Source organism: Schistocerca nitens, chromosome 5 (genome assembly GCF_023898315.1).
Source record: "Schistocerca nitens isolate TAMUIC-IGC-003100 chromosome 5, iqSchNite1.1, whole genome shotgun sequence".
NCBI classification, from domain to species: Eukaryota; Metazoa; Arthropoda; class Insecta; order Orthoptera; family Acrididae; genus Schistocerca; species Schistocerca nitens.
This window is the reverse complement of record NC_064618.1, coordinates 641,240,483-641,256,309: the sequence shown is the minus strand read 5'-3', so window position 1 is coordinate 641,256,309 and position 15,827 is coordinate 641,240,483. Positions and strand designations below refer to the sequence as shown.

The 15,827-nt window shown below is 38.4% G+C and overlaps 1 protein-coding gene across 7 annotated transcripts in view; it reads right to left on the bottom strand.

Moving 5' to 3' along the window:
- The window catches only part of LOC126260799 (endoribonuclease Dicer-like), a 450,082-nt gene that overhangs the window by 36,139 nt on the left and 398,116 nt on the right, over positions 1–15,827 (bottom strand). The gene's annotated exons all lie outside the window — the stretch shown is intronic.

Here is a 15,827-nt window from a genome sequence, read left to right as displayed (position 1 = left end):
CAAATCCTACTTCGTTTTGTCTCATATCCCACTATTTCTTCTGAGTCTGACTCTTAACTACCTTATTACCAACAATCTGTTGTTGTTGTCCTTGCCAACTTCAACCAGAGGACTGGTCTGATGCAGCTCTCCACATTGTTCTATCCTATCCAAGTCTCTTCATCCTTGCACAAGTACTGTAACTTATACCCATCTGAACCTGATTACTGTATTCAAATCTTGGTCCCCCTTGAGAATATTTATCCTCCATCCTTCCTCCATAACCAAATTAATTATCCTTAGCTGCCCTGCTTGCTTCCTATCAACTTATACTTTCTTTTAATCAAGTTGTGACATAAAGCACTCTTCTCTCTGATTAAAGCCAATACCTCTTCATGAGATATCCTATTTACTGTTACGTTTCAAACCACTCCAGACAAGAGATGTGTATCACTATTTAAAATTAACTAGCAAATGACACAAACGAAGATCACACATCAAACTGTGATTTGACAGGGGCCTGACATTATCTAGTATTGATGCCTAATTCCATTGTGAAATGTGTGCGCCACAACTGTATTATTGCCAATATATTTTGGATAAATAGCAGCATCAGTAGTAAAGATTGAAATCCTTTATTTTACAGATCAATTTCCATCACTGAGTGGCCATCTTCAATCTTCAGTGCTAAAAATACATGAGAACCATTGGACATGAACACATATATGGCCAAATTTATAATCATCATAAAAAAATACAGAGGAAAACATATCAATGTATGGATTCTAGTACATACCAAACTATTTGAACATGTAGACCCATATCATAATAACACAACATTTTCCATGAGGTGTATCATGTACTGTGATGATTACTTCCAACAGATATCTTACTTTTACTGCATACAATAATTCTGAATTACAGAAGCACCTATCTTGTGACCTCTGCAATTGCCAATCCAACACACAGTGAGCTTGTAGTTTACACATACACAGCCCACTAGCTACGCTCATTATAGCAAAACAAGCATCACAGTGCTCTCTACATTCCAAAGTGTACGACACGCAGACATCAAATACAGCAAATACCATTAACAGAAAAAACGAAAGCTTGCATAAAAGTAACCTTTAAACTCACATGACGATTTTTTACTGTCATAAGTCATAGCAAAACTTTAAAAACCACAGTACAGGAACAATAAAAAATACATTAAATTACACCCTCTGACGTAAAGTACAAGATAAATGTTTGTTATAATATACTTAGCATAAAAGCACATAGTAACTTCTTAAAAACAAATACAGACATGTTAACATCAGAAACATCCTTTTAAATTTCCAAAAATCTCAGTTAAATGTAAAAACATTAATCCTTTACAATGGGATGTTAAGCCCTCCCTTATCATATTTGAAGACTTTACCAACCTAATGATTGACATTATCATGGTACATTCTTTACAAGCATTTTCAAATAGCAATAAAAAGACGTTATCAAAAATATAAAATACAATAATCTCCCACATATGATGTACTGGACTTGTAATACTGCCATTTTTCATGTGTGCAAATGATGTAAAATTTCAATAATGATAAAGTGAGCGACTGTGGTACCTTCAATGAATACACGAGAACATGTCAAATATACATTGCAAATAGGGCTCAAAATTAATAACTAATATCGACCAGTTTCTGTTACGAAACCCGTTAAATACCTCATAGCAAAAATTGACGAAGAAGAGGCTTGCCTAAATGCACACCAAGTTTATGCTCATGTTGTGAATCGATATGCTGCACTGTATAAGAGCATCATAACGTCTAATCTTCCATCTCGTTGCTGGCCCTGTGGACTGCCTTCCTGCCATGCTCTAGGCCAGCCCATGCGCTTGGTCCGGGAGAGGGGGGAGGGGGAGGGGGGGGGATCCCACAGTGTGGCCTCAGATGCCTGAGACTGCAGTCATGTGTGTATGAGTTGCATTTGTGTGTGTGTGTGTGTGTGTGTGTGTGTGTGTGTGTGTGTGTGTGTTGTCTAATTTTGAAGAAGTCCTTACTGTCCAAAAACTATATTTGTGATAGTCTTCATGTTGTGCCTATATGCGACTCAGGATTTCCACCATATGATGAGTAGCAACTTCTTTTTCACAATTTTGTTACATTCTATCCTGGATTTTCCATTGTTTGATAAAACTAATATCCACCATTTGCTGTTAGGAAACCTGTTAAACACCTCACAGCAAAAAATTGCTGAAGAACTGGCTTGCCTAAGTGCACACCACATTTACTATCGTATAACAGCGTAATACCAGCTGATATTCTGTCTTGTTACCGGCCCTGTGGGTGGCCTTCCTGCCATGCACCAGGCAGCTCTCGCCAAAGTGCTCCCAAAAATCACAACTTTTTGTAACTGTCTGCTCATTGGCTCTGAGCACTATGGGACTTAACATCTGTGGTCATCAGTCCCCTAGAACTTAGAACTACTTAAACCTAACTAACCTAAGGACATCACACACATCCATGCCCGAGGCAGGATTCGAACCTGCGACCATAGTGTCTGCTCATTAAGCAATGTGCAATTCCAAGATTTCAAATTACAGAAAATCTCTATCTCCTCAAGGAGACTGATATATCTGCCTTTTTCTCGCCTCTGCAGCAATTTAAGCCGCGATATCAAGTCAGGAAGAGCACGGCCTGTATCAATCAAGTGTGCTGCAAAGTTGGATCTATCGGAAACATCTCTCCTACCCAGTGCAAAATGCTCATGATATCTTACTTCGAGTTTTCTCCCCATCTGCCCCACATAAAAAGAATTACAATCAGAAAACTGTAATCTGTAGACCACTGACTCTTGAAAATAATTAAATTTATACATATTTTTAATTGACATTTTATGGAGCTGGTCTTCGGTTGAAAATGAGATGCCCACCACAATTTTTTTGAAACTCTAGTACTCAAAATCCTGTAGTAAGGCAAACTAACAATTTTTTTCTTTCTATTACTATTCATAACTGGCACACATTCCTGCTCATTAGTCTTTATATTTTTGTTATAAATACTTCTCACATAATCATGAAGGTAGTTACTCACACTCATCATGTGATTTTAAAGGTTACTTTTATGTAAGCATGGTTTTTTACTATTAATGGTATTTGCTGTATTTGATGTCTGCATTTTGTACACTTTGGAATGTAGAGAACACTATGATGCTTATTTTGCTATACTGAGCTTAGCTAGTCAGCTGTGTAAGCTACAACCTCACTGTATATAGGATCGACAACTACTGAGGTCACAAGATAAGTTCTTCTGTAATTCCAAATTATCGTATGCAGTAAAAGTAAGACACCTGTTGGAAAATGTGCTATTATGAAATAGGCCTACAAGGTTTGAATAGTTTGGTATGAATGATAATCCATACACTGGTATGTTTTCCTGTTTCTGTATTTTTTTGATGATGATTATAAATATGGCCATATTTGTGTTCAAGATCATGTCTGATGGTTCTTATGTATTTTTAGCACTGAAGATGGTCACACAATAATGGATTTCAATCTTTACAACCGATGCTGCCATTTATCCAAAATATGTTATCTAGTGTTGTTATGCATGTTGGTGGACAATACATACGTATAAAAAAGTGTTCAAATATTATTGAAGAAAAGTGAAAGTTTAAGTTGCTTACAGTAATAATCAAGCAAGGAAGAGACAAAGTCTTTCATTGCCATTCAGGGAAATATTTGAGCAGCTAAGAAGTAAAGAAGAACAGTTTTACACCTTCATTGACTAAATCATGTCCACAACAGGAAACCAGCATTACTCATATAATCTTCTGCATTCTTCTGTAGCACACATTTCAAAAGCTTCTCTTCTCTTTTTAGTCTGCACTGTATATTATCCTGATTTCACTTTCACAGAACTACACTTCCAACAAATACTTTCAAAAAGACTTCAAACCTTTACATTCATATTAGAAGTTAACATGCCTAACTTTTAGAAAAGCTTTTTTTGCTGTTACCAAATTTTGCTTAGGCCATCATATGTTATTTTGCTACTCAAATGGCAAAATCCTACTTAGCTTCTTCTATATTATTAATAATGTCTTCTTGGACATTTGGTCTGTCTGTTCAACTAAATAAAATGCTGTTTGTTTTTATGCAATACCCATTTTGCTACATCTTATTTGTGAAGCATCCCTGGGTGTAATTCACATATGTTGTTTGCAGATCTGTTACTACATCAAAGTGTTTCATTACTCTTTTACTGTTAGTTACGAGACAAGATTGTGGGGTACATGTTCCATAACATTAATCTGCTGTTTCATTCCACTTAACATTTCTAATGGATAAAATCAGATTTTACTTAGGATGCTTTAAGATCTTGTTATCAAGTGTATCACCCTGTCCTTCGTTGTCCTGTGCACACCAGGGTGTCAGATATTCAGTACTGTGAGAGCACATCGCCCAAACATTTCACTTTCACAGGGTATATTTTTTTTTTAAACTCGTGTTGGTTATGTATGTTTACTGTTTTTAGTATTGCTAACTGTTGCTGTTAGCACACTATTTTTTTAACTGAGTTCCCTCAGAATTGACTGATTTAACCCTACCAAACACTATCAATCTTGTTTAATATCTACATACATACTTTGCCAACCACTTAGCATGATACCGAAAGTCAAAATTTCTTTCCATTCCATTTGCAGATGAAGTGCAGAAACAATGACTGTTTAAATGCAGGCATACCTAATTTTGTCGTCAAAGAACCAGAAAAATTTGTAAGGAGTTGTAGTATATTCCAATACTGCTTGTTAATAATGGTTCTTGAATCCTTGTAAGTAGTCTTCCATGGGATAACTGACATCTATCTTGAAATGTCTGTCATTACTCTCCTGTGGCCAAACAAACATATCATCTTTCTGTGTCTACATTAAGTACCTCGTGACATTCGCCTGCTCTATTTCTTCATTGATGGTCCTCGGTGTCGATGTACTGCATTGTGATACTGGCTGAAAAATGGGGGTGGAAGTTCAACACTGACTACTATAAATGCTGTAGCCAACAGTTCCACAGTTGCATTTCATAGTTTCACTGTTCACCCCCCCCCCCCCCCCAATAATACACAGTTATATGGTCTGTTAACTATTGTTTAACTTTCGATAAGCCTCATTAATAGTTTGCAGACAAACATCAGCATACTGCTACAATAGTTTACTGTTGAATATCTATAAGCAGTAAAAACCTAACCACACAGTTCACAGTTCTTACAGAGTAATGCAGAACGTATTGAACAGACACCATCATTACAAGGCTTAATTGTGTTAAACTTATTCCACTGTTAAGTTAATGCATTATTGTTGTTCTAACCAGCACAGATTCCTCGTCTGAAAATCAGTCGTGGACTGACTGTCTCGGGACCAAAAATCGGGCCCTTATAATCATCACAATAATAGGTACTTAAACTATATATTGTTTGATGTTCAATTTACAGAAATTACAATTAAAACATAATTCACTAAAGTAACTGAATACATCGAAAAATTGGTTCTTTTTAACAGTTTCTTCTACTATTAGGATTAACTCAAATTATTTGTTTAACCCATCAGAGGGTGCGCCTTTCTTACTTCCATACTAGGCGCGTTGCGGCTTTTACATCGCAATTAGTATTACATTTTTAACCAAGGAAAAAATAATCGTTATATAATTGCCAGTTACATTTTATTGGAGAAAAAATAACATTACATGGCTCTAGAAAAATAATCTTTTATTTATTTGTTGCCTTCACAACTGTCTATTATTGCCATTGTAATTTATAACAAGCCAATATTCTTTATTGCCTTAATGGTTATTTTAATTATATAACTTAATTGCACTGATTCACATGAAAAGAAAGTAACAAGGGAACACATTATGAAATGGAGCATTCATTCATAAACTCCCACTCCTGTTTACGATTGTGAATAAATTAGTCAACTTCCATTTGCAGCTCACTTTCACATTGCACACATTTTGTATCTATGACACTATGTTTCTTGCATACATTTTTCTTGCATTTCATACATACTGTTTTGGTTCTGTTGTTTTAAATTCCAGGTTTTGTTGGCTCCTTGGTCTTCTCTTCTTCGTGTCTATACTTCGTCTAGAGGGCGTGAATATTCTTGGGAAGTGTCTCAAGTAACGCTTGTTGATTCAAATATTCTTCCATTAGGTCCAGAGCAAGATGTTTCAAAAAAATTAGTCTTCTTTCTTTATTATCAGGATTGTTGAATTTGAAAATAATGTTTGCATTTATCCCAGCAGTACCTAGATGTCTGTAGAAAAGTGGCCATTGTCGCATTATTCTGGAATTACTGTAGGATGAGCACATCTGATCTACTGTGTCTACTCCTCCTTTGGTAGCATTGTAGTCCAAATTCACACTCGATTTATCAGTCTCTTGATCTATTTCATTTGTGCTTTGCATTGTCAATTAAAAAATCACAGAGCTGTTTTGTTTAGGAACAGTCGAGACCATACAAAAATCGTCTTGAAAACTGAATGGACATGACTGGACTTCTCGGGTTTTATTTGCTTGGAATTCTTGAGGTATTTCCTTTTCTTTTCTTTTTTTTTTTTTTTTTTTTTTTTTGTCCCAAGAAAGTCAAACCTTTGCCGAGGAGATTTTCAGCCAGAGGGTAGCTACTGCAGAAATTGTCAGTCATAAGGTTTCTGTTTGTTTTCTCAATTGGTGTCACTAATCTTTGCACAATGTCATCAGGCTTGTTAGACTTCAGGTAGGGTCCTAAAATCTGCCTGCCACAGAAAATATCCAAGTTCAGGGTATAAAATGTTTTGACATCACACAAGGCATAAACCTTGATCCCATATTTTGCAGGCTTATTAGGGATATACCGTACAAACCGCAGCATCCTCTGAAAGGATGCAACATCTCTTCAATAGTGACAAACTCGCTGACATTGTAGTGAGCAAGGCAGTTGTTGACAAAATCTTGATGGAAGTCCCGAATAGGTACAAGTTTGTCACTCTTTTCTTTCATTCCAGGCACCCAGGTCATCGAACCTAAGTGTTCGAAGCAGTGCACCTAAAAGAGCTTTTATCTCTGGTTTTGTGGTGTCTCTGCAGTCACGCAATCTTGAATATTGAACTTCAGCTCTTTTACTATTCTGGATGTATCGGTTTGTATTTTCCGCAATGTTGCCAATCATCCCATCCGTAATAAATAGGTAAAATGTATCAATTTCTATTTTACATAATTTCAGCACTTGCTTTTGGACCTGGCAAAACTTTTAGGATGTTCTTGGCCTTAGTTTTAGAAGAAGAAGGAAGTGGTTCACATTTTCAAATAGTTTCTTTATATTTTCCTACGTAAAATCGGTAAATATCTGTTTGTTATCTCCCCTCTTCAACCAGGTGGCCATCTGTTTCCTCTGTTTATTGTTCGGAGTCACTGCTGTGATTTTCTTCTTCAATAACTTCCTCTTCCAACTCAGATTCACATGAATCTGACCATTCTTGTAATTCTTCTTCTGACAATTCATGCAATACTTTCTCATAGTCTTCAGGACGTACAATTAGACTGTACCCGTCAAATGCCTTCTTTTTCCCCATTTCCACACTTCTATGAGACCTAATGAAACACCTTTTTATAAAGGTAATACACTGTAGCAAATCAGTATCCAAGATTGTAAGAAGTAATGAAAATTGCATATGGGAACTTTAACTTGATTTGAATATTCATTCTATACTAATATCAAAGAAAGATTGCCTTGAGGTGAAAGATAAACACAAGTAAACAAAATACTTACATCACAAGGTGCGTAGCGGCAAACACACCGCAAACCAACACATACATTTCAAACAACAATAGCGACCAAACTGCTGGAAGCATGAGTTGCGCAAATGTAGTAAGTGGTGACATATGTTGAGAACAACAAATATGTATCTGGACGTGGACACAACTGTAACGCTATCTGTGATACTAACAGAAAACTAAATCTTGCGGCTGACTGCCGCAGGCTTGACCACCGAAGGGTTAAATGATGAAATTAACACATACAGTTATACAAACAATACTTTTGATGAACTTGTTATTTACTTTGGAATTAATTAAGGGTTGATTTTGCTAACATGTTTTCGAATAGAGCCAAATAAATACTCAAAGAATACCAGTGTTTCGTCTTCCAAATGTTTATAACTAGTACAGAATTTATATTTGTTTGTAAGTCAAAAATAGAATTTAAGTTACAAAACAATTACTGATTTCACACTATAACAAAAGACATTAACTAGAAATAAACAAAATAAATTCAAAAATCAATTACATACACAAAATTAAGCACAAAATTAAGTCTGGTGCTATATTCTTTACAACTGAGGGCAACCTTTCTCTTTCATGAAAATGCAGATTATACTCACGTATGTTAATGGTAGTCAAACATGAAAAAATGAATTTAAGGAGGCAGATGGCAAAACAAGAGGGGAAGTAAAAATATCCCAGCTTGCTTTGTCACATCACCCCCTCATTGGATTGACCAGACAGATATTGCAAATAGAACACTACATAAGAAATTTTATCAAAACTACAGTACATATATTTTTCAAACTTCTTATATGAACTGCCCATACGAAAATCCCCATACAAAATGCTTACATACAGTGTATTGTACAATGGCACCAAATATAAACAAGTTATACTTTTAATAAAAATTAGGCATCTTCATTATAAGTGAGGTTCTTTTTGGGTAAACAAGGATTACATTCTAAGATACATATCACTTTATACAAGACCTGTCTTGCTTAAAAAAATAAACCCTCATGAGTTGCTAAAAGTTAAATTACACTGTGCATTGCAGTTCACTTTTTAGACAGAAAATTTCGCTTGCTCAATGTTTAGTATTTTTCACAAGCTTTATCACACTTTTAATGAGTTGTCCACGCCTTCAACAGGTCCACGTGGCAGTTAGTAAGGAAATGCACTGCTATCAGTTCCCTTGGAGGTGGTTCATCTCCGCCACAGTACATAAAAAAAATTAGACAAAATACTCTACTTTGGTACACTCACTTTTACTTCTAAATATAAGGAAAAAATGTTTAACACTAATGGCAGATAATGGTCATCACTTCATAAATAAATACATTACACAGTCCTCATAACATCACAATAATCAGCACTAAAATTGGCTACAGCGCTAAAGGTGGGGACTAAGAAAAAATTTTAAAATCAAGTACACATTACACTACTCTAGTACATAACTGTCCAAAACTGGTGAAATTTGAAAGATTTGTGTCTCTTTCCCATTTTTAAAATAGCAAAAACTCAAGATGTGCAGTAGCATAGATTTACTAGTCATTACATTATGGAAAAAAAAAAAACTTAATTACCATTCAAATCAAAATCAAAGGAATGGAAGTTGTACGAAATCATTGGCCTATTTTCCACTCAACTCTGAGCACCACTCTCATTCAACCAGAAAATTAAATCCTCACAAAATACTGCCAAATAGTTGATCTGTCAGAACATTCACATCAGCCTAGCACCACAATTATCAGTTACTCAGCAAAATTACTGTTCTTCATTCCGGTATTACCACTTTAAGCTCATAATTCCTCATAAAACAAATAGAAATTATCAGATAACCTATAGATCCGATAATGCAGCGTTATACGACTTGTGCCTCACTAAAATATTGCTCTTTCTGTTAAGCTCTCATTCCCAGCTGCAGTGTCATGAACTGCACAATATTCACGGTACCCTATGTTGCCTAGTTCAAAATTTAGATCCTCAATACAGTTACACCACATTTGTTTGTATACAGTCATCTTTTTCATTACTCAATCATATCTGTCAGCTCTATTACTTTACTTACCTTTCTTACCTCATTAGCTAGTGGAGTGCATTCTCAAATAATATCCATATTGAAGAGATAGGCTCCCTAATGATTAAGATCCAAACATTATTCATTATTTTATTATCTCATTGTTACAACGTCAAGTTTAACATATTTCGGTACGACACAACACATCTAAGTCACAGAGTAAGTTGACAAGCAAGACACGTGTACACATTAGCATTCGAATGAGCACTGAGTCCCAGTCTAGCGGCCGCTGCTCGGCTGGCCACTTAGGTGGCGCAGCTGCTGCATGGCTGGCAGACAGCGCCGCACGTAGAGGACACGTGTAATTGCGCGGCGGCGCTTTGAATGATCGGCGAGTCACAACACTTTTCCCCCCTTTGAAATTGTTGCACTGGTCTTGATGGAGGTGTCCTGGAGATGGCTAACGTCCATAGGCATTGTTTGACTCGCCGTAAAGTCTCGAGGAGAAGGCGTCTCGTACGGACGGAAGTGTCCCCGATGATAACGGGTTGAGATGACAGGAGACATACGGGTTGAATCTGCTGGGGCCCCCTGCACCAATCTGCCCGTTGCGGCAAGTCCCAAGTCCAGTTGATATGACAGGAGACATGGGCGATGTGTCGGCGTCCGTTGGAGGAGGAGGTGAGTAGATTGCTCTGACAGAGGATGGTCATCCGGTTCCTGCATGGGCACGTCTCCTTGTGGCGTCCGTTCTTGTGCTGGCATCGCGATGACAGTGAGAGGGCTGCGTTGTGAGTATTGAGAGATGCCAAGATCCCGAGCATCAGGTAGGGACAAAAGTGGTGTAGCGGCATTCGAAACAGGCGTTGCTGGCACACGAGGCCGAAGCTGGTCCGAATGACGCACTGCAACATCCGTGTCCGTCTGTATTTCATACAGGCGTCTGCCACGGTGTCTTTAGATGCGGCCCGGGCTCCATTTTGGCCACCTGCCATATCCCCGTACCCAGACGAGGTCGTCGGCGGTGAACCGGCCAAGGGAAGGCACCCGCGGCCGTTAGGTGGGAGGCCGCAGAAGATGAAGTAGCGTGCGGGGCTGTCAGCCACGTAAGAGCTCAGCCGGGCTGTGGTCACCCATGGGGGTGAAAAGGTAAGACGCCAGAAACTGGAGAAGCGCATCATCAGCAGCAGAAGAAGAAGTCGGAAGTTTCCGCATCTGAGCCTTAAATGTGCGGACCAGTCGTTCAACCTCACCGTTGGATTGTGGATGGAACGGCGGGGCCGTGACATGCATAACGCCGTGACAAGCACAAAAATCCGCCGCAAATTCGGAAGAGGCAAATTGCGGACCAGTATCAGTAACAAGAGTAGAGGGGAGGCCTTCCAAAGAAAAAATTCGGGCGAGAGCACTGGTGGTTGCCGCGGTGGTAGGCGATGTGCAACGGGCAATGAAAGGAAAGTTAGAGTAGGCGTCAATTACGAGGAGCCAATAAGTACCTAAAAAGGGTCCCGCAAAGTCAGCATGAATGCGCTCCCAGGGCTTCTCATGCGAAGGCCACGGTGACAAAGATGACTTCGGGGCAGCGGCCAGTGAGACACAAGGGCCGCAGGCAGCGACCATGTGTGCTATTTCAGAGTCGATGCCAGGCCAGTACACATGACGGCGCGCCAGAGATTTTGTGCGAGACACACCCCAGTGCCCTTGGTGAAGGAGGCGCAATACCGAAGCACGCAAATACGCAGGTACCTCGACACAAGCAAGACATGTGTACACGTTAGCATTCGAATGAGCACTGAGTCCCAGTCTAGCGGCCGCTGCTCGGCTGGCCGCTTAGGTGGTGCAGCTGCTGCATGGCTGGCAGACAGCGCCGCACGTAGAGGATGCGCGTAATTGCGCGGCGGCGCTTTGAATTATCGGCGAGTCACAAGACTCATTATTGTTTCATCATCTAAAAAAACACCTCCTCTGCTTATCCAATGCAAAATTGATTCTACTGAAAAACACTCCACATTAACAGGTCCTTATGATAAGGCAAACTTAACTTATTACCGATCAGACAAAATTATCACTTAGAAAGACTATTATTTCACTGTGTTCCATCGAACTGCCTGAGATTCTAGCCTGAAGGGTGATTTACATACAACTCTCACTTTTTCTTTCATGCAGTTTACTCCAGGCAACTATGTTTAAAGTTGTGACTTCGTAGGATTTTCTGGCATAATAAGTCATGAATGTCTCTTCGGGTTTGCTGCCAGATCCTAAAATCAACTTGACTCGATATTTCAGCAAACCAACGAGTCACCATCTTCAGGGGCTTAGGAAACCCAGTGTATACAAAATTCCGTGTCAATGTGGGAAGGCTTACATTGGCCATTCAATTTGCACAGTTCATGACGTGTGTGGAGCATTGCTGTCATATGAGGCTACAACAGCCGCAAAAATCAGCAGTAGGAGAACACTGCTTAAATTAGGGACACAGTATGAAATTTGACGAAACTGTGGTAGTTGCCCACATTTCCGGTTTTTGGAACAGTGTCTATAAAGAGGCAATTGAAATTTGGTTGGCGGATAATTTACTTAACAGAGACAAAGGGTTTCCTCTTAGCAGGACGTGGAATCCTATACTACCCCGCATCAAAATGGATCATTCTACAGTGAAGCCCTGAGTGCAATATATTGTCGCCGCCAGTGTTCTACTAAGGGCGGTGCCACCTCCCAGTCAGTCAGCACATGCGCCATGTACTGAACAGTGGCCTATATAGGACGTCAATTTGCAGCACGGCATCAGTTCTCAGCGGGACTTATCAGCAAAGCAACATTCTCCTGAAGATGGTGACCAGTTGGATCACCGAAATATTGAGTGAAGTTGATTTTAGGATACGGCAGCAAACCTGAAGAGACTTTTATGTTTAAAGTTGTAATTCCTTAAATATATATAGTTTCTGTGTAATTCCTTAATGTTAGACAAGGCTGTACCATGACACACTTCTATAAGTAGATAGTTATCTCAATATACTGACTGCACTGAACACAGACACTTCTATTATACCACAATTATATACATACATTTTTTTTCTAATGCTGAACACCCTACTTGCTTGTAGGTCTTACTTCTGGTTCAGTGCACATTACAGTAAGTTCTTCATCTCCCCTTATGGGATAAATATTGCTACCCATACCATCATACAACATCTCACTAGAATTAGAAATATAAATAGAAATTACACTAGTCTTACTACTATCATATATGTTACCCTTACCTGTGATTACAGCACATTTATACGAGGGTCATCCACAAAGTAAATTCCATTTCTATTTCTATCCGCGGTCACGCTACGACTGCAATTCCGAGCATGCGCGACAGTCACTCTGACTCAAGGAGAAGACATGTACGCCATTTTCAGACCGCTGCTGCTGACATGTGCTTTGTAATGCTTCTTTATAAAGTTAGCCATAATTGAAAACGCCACCGCATGTGGAATCAGTTCTGTGATTAGTTTTCTAAATGCAAAGAAAGTTAAACCAAAGGAAATTCATTGGCAAATCTGCAAGGTTTACCGACAAAATGCTATGAATGATTCAATGGTCAGAAGATGGATCAGACTGTTCAATGAAGGACATGATCAAGAGCACGATGAAGAACGAAGTGGATGCCTGTCTGTGGTTACTGATGAACTGGTTCACATAATTGAAGAGAAGATTAAGCACAACCGTAACTTTACACTTAGTGCCCCTTGCTATGGAAGTTCCGCAAATCTCACGATCACTAATTCATGAAATTGTTACCGAAAAACTGAAATTTTGAAAACTTTGCTCATGTTGGGCACTCAAAATTCTTACTGAACAACATGAAAAACAACAGATGGGCAGTGTACTTCAGTTTTTGACACTCTACAATGAAGAAGGCGATGGTTTTCTTTCTTGGATAGTCATGGGGGATGATACTTGGGTATCATACGACACCTCCGAAACAAAATGGCAATCAATGGAATGGAGGCACACTTCATCCCTAACCAAGGTTAAGCCTGAGCAAATCTTGACACCTCGAAAAGTCATGTGCACTGTTTTTTGGGACAGAAAAGGCATTTTGCTGACTGATTTCTTACCACGAGGCCAAACAACAAATGCACATGGTTACTGCAGAACATTAAGTTATTGCGCTGAGCAATACAGAACAAGTGCCGAGGATTACTGTCAAAACATGTTGTTTTTTTTCCACGATAATGCCCGACCTCACATGGTGAATGTGGCCAAACAACTCTTAATGGAATTTCACTGGGACGCATTTGATCATTCTCCGTACAGCCCAGACCTCACTCCTAGCGACTTCCATCTCTTCTTACACCTAAAATCTGGCCTTTGTGGTCAGCACTTCAACGATGATTACGAGATGAAACAACATGTTACCATATGGTTGAATACACAGGTGGCAACCTTCTATGAAGAAGGCATACAAAAACTTATGCCACGCTATGACAAGTGCCTACAAAATTTCGGATGCTATGTAGAAAAGTAGTCTGACAGTTGTAGATTTTTGTACAATAAATATTTTTTCTGTATCTGTACACTTTTGTTTTATATAACCAAATGGAACTTACTTCGTAGATATACCACGTATACAAGTGGCTCTTCATCAAAACTCAAGCATTATCTAGCATAAATGGTTTGATCCAGAATTAAAATCATCTCCTCCATTTCTTTTACTTGAATTTCTCCAATCATTTTCGTGTCCATTCTGGCTATCCTCCAACCAACCATTCCTTGAATTTCCACTACAATTAGTCCTGTTTATTCTATTTACCTGAAAACTCTCTCTCTGATTGATTTATTGTCATCAAAATTCCTCCTACAATCTTCCACTGAGGGCTTCACCCTCTCCACTTTATCAACATAATTCAAGAAATCACTAATATTACCCCTAGGGGCAGGTACAAGAAATTCTCTATAACTTTCTGAGGCAACTTAGTTTCTAAACCCAAAATTACTGATTCACTACCTAGCGATTTGTCCTAATATTTCAGTTTGTTCATCCAAAGCTGACAGAAACTTTTCACAGAACCCTTCCTAAAGTCAAATCTCTCTCCTCCCCAAAATTTACTCAAAATTCTCTACTGCTTTTCTTTCTCAAAGCTTTGCCATGAAGTACAGCTATCATATACCTGAGCTGCCCATCCATAAGCATCCCCTTTCAAAAAATGTCTCACAAATCACTTTTATTCTTTGTCATTCTGTGTTTGAAGCGAATCATTAAATTCCCTAATGAAATCCAGTGGATACACTTACCCATATGATTCAAAATTATTAAATTTCTTACAACTAACAAATGAAGGTCTGTTTGTGACACTACATACTCTAGATTTAGATTTTGTACCTCTTCCATCTTTTTCTCTATTTCAGCCAGTTTAGAATCTACATTTTTATTTACTTTTACCAGTTTTCCCCTACTACTAGTGCACACATGATTTCTACCTCTGTTTCTAAACCATTTTTAATCTGATTGATTTGGTTCTCAAGTTTAACCCTGTTTTCAGCAGAAACTTTCCTGGCTGCTTTGACTTCATCTTTACACTGTTTTTCAGGTGCCTCCACCCTCCTACTATAGTCATCACAAATTTTCTTTCTCTCTTCTACACATTTACTACTCATTAATGTTAATTTGTCATTAGTATTCTGTTCTACTTTCTTTATCTTTTCATAACAATGTTTAACTACCACCTCATCCATCTTACTTAATTCTGAAAGATTAGAACTGACTACCTTAATCTCATTTTTAATTTCTTTCTTCATTTCACTCTTTAAGAAAACGTCAGTTCTAATGCTATGTTTTCTTTTCCACCCTTCTAATGTCTTCTTTCATACTACTAATGTCTTCTTTCATACTCATCTGACTCAAACTACTCATAATTTGCCTTAACATAACTTCCACTTTTTGGTCTGCCATAAACTTTTGCTCTTGCTGACTTTCGCTACTTGATTCCTCCTCCTTAGCCTTAACAATTTCATCCGCTACAGTACTGTTTTCATCCTTTTCATTCACATCACCAAAC